This window comes from Propithecus coquereli, unplaced genomic scaffold (assembly GCF_000956105.1).
Source record: "Propithecus coquereli isolate 6110/MARCELLA unplaced genomic scaffold, Pcoq_1.0 Scaffold229, whole genome shotgun sequence".
Taxonomy (NCBI): Eukaryota; Metazoa; Chordata; class Mammalia; order Primates; family Indriidae; genus Propithecus; species Propithecus coquereli.
In genome coordinates this window covers 1,387,936-1,389,851 of record NW_012147830.1, presented here as the reverse complement: position 1 = coordinate 1,389,851, position 1,916 = coordinate 1,387,936, and the positions used below count along the sequence as shown (strand labels likewise).

General features: G+C 32.2%; 1 protein-coding gene across 1 annotated transcript in view; it reads right to left on the bottom strand.

Moving 5' to 3' along the window:
* SERPINB7 (serpin peptidase inhibitor, clade B (ovalbumin), member 7) overlaps nt 1-1,916 on the bottom strand; it is a 40,889-nt gene that overhangs the window by 24,125 nt on the left and 14,848 nt on the right. The window lies entirely within an intron of this gene.

Genomic DNA, 1,916 nt, shown 5'->3' with positions numbered 1-1,916 from the left:
CACACATTAGCCTAGGCCTATACAGGGTCAGGATCAACAATTTCACTGTCTTCCGCCTCCACATCTTGTCCCACTGGAAGGTCTTCAGGGGCAATAACATGTATTCAGCTGTCATCTCCCATGACTGATAACAATGCCTTCTTCTAGAATACCTCCTCAAAGACCCGCCTGAGGCTGTTTTACGGCAAACTTTTATTTTTTATGCATACTCTAAAATAACAATAAAAAACATAGCATAGTAAATATATAAACTAGTAACATAATCATTTATTATCATTATCAAGTATTATGTAATGTACAGAATTGCACGTGCTATACTTTTATACAACTGGCAGTGCAGTAGGTTGGTTTACACCAGCACAACCACAAGCACATGAGTAATGCATTGCGCTATGGTCTTATGATGGCTACCGCATCGCTGGACAATAGGAATATTTCAGCTCCATTATAATCTTATTGGACTACAGTTGTATATGTGGTCTGTCAGTGGCCAAAGCTATTGTTATATGATGCATGAGTATACCTTGTAAAAAGAACCTAGTAATTAATGTGAAGCTAGCCAGGAGAAAGGAATCTCTCCTTCTCTTTGGCCAAGATTTCTTCTAAGGCAGACTGCAACTTTTAAACTTCCTGCAGTTCTCGTTTTTTAAAAAGTCCTAAATTGTAGGACAATTGTATAGGCTGTTATTTAGGAATATGCGGATGGACAGAAATATAAAATACTATGATAAAATGTCAGGACTGAAACATGCTAATATCAATTCTGAGTTAACTCTTGCAGCACCCAAGCAATAGTATAAAAATTACATGAATATCTAGAAGTCATCCTTTTTAACTTTTTAACTTTTTGAAAAAAGTTTTAAGAAGTATAATAATATTTAACATCATTCTTTGATCATTAATAATATTCCATTTTTATATTAATTTGTTTGATTTTCTTATATTGCTAATTGATTTTTTAATAGCTGGACTGGTACAATATTGAAGTGACACATATCTGTTTTTGTCTTTTAAAAAATCTAAGAAATTGTAGACTCAACAATAAAACTACCATGACTAAAGATAAATAATGATACTACAGTTTGAGCAGTCCTGATCCAAAAATCCCAAATCTGAAATGCTACAAAATCCAAAAATTCTGGAGCACCAGAATGACTCCACAATGGAAAATTCCACACCCAGCTTCATATGGTAATTCAAAACTTTGTTTCATGCACAAAATTATTAAAAGTATAAAATCATCTTCATGCTATGTGTATATGAAACATAAATGAATTTCATGTTTAGACTTGATCCCATCCCCAAGACATTTCATTATGTGCATGCAAATATTCCAAAATCTGAAAAAATCCAAAATTTGAAATAAAAAATTCAAAAAAACACTCCTCCTGATTCCAAGCATTTCAGATAAGGCATCTTCAACCTGTAGTAAATATTTATATGTGATAAATGTTAAATAAAATTTCAAAGGGCTTATTTACCACAATTCTTCCTCTTCTTACTTTTCCTACCCAATTCCTTGGTGTTCCTATTCAAAATACTAAGAGTCCTCTATTTTCATCTTCCCTCGTGTCCTTATGTAGGAAAATCAAATAACTGGCCAGCAAATTTAGATGACAGCAATGAGAGAAAAACAATGGGTCTATACAATGTAAGCAATTTCAGGATATTTGGATTAAGCGTGAAAAAAAAAGAGGCCAAATCATCTGCATCCCCTTGGACTTCTACCTATGTATTCATGCCAAATTATAAAACTATTATTTCTTCTTACAGAATGGTAGAGTAAGTAGTACAATGATTATTTTAAAATGTTTTTGGTAAAACCCAATTGTGTTTCAAAAAATTCAAATTTGTACAACTTTGAAATAATATTGTAATCCAAACACATGATTTAGAGTAAAAATATATATAGTATA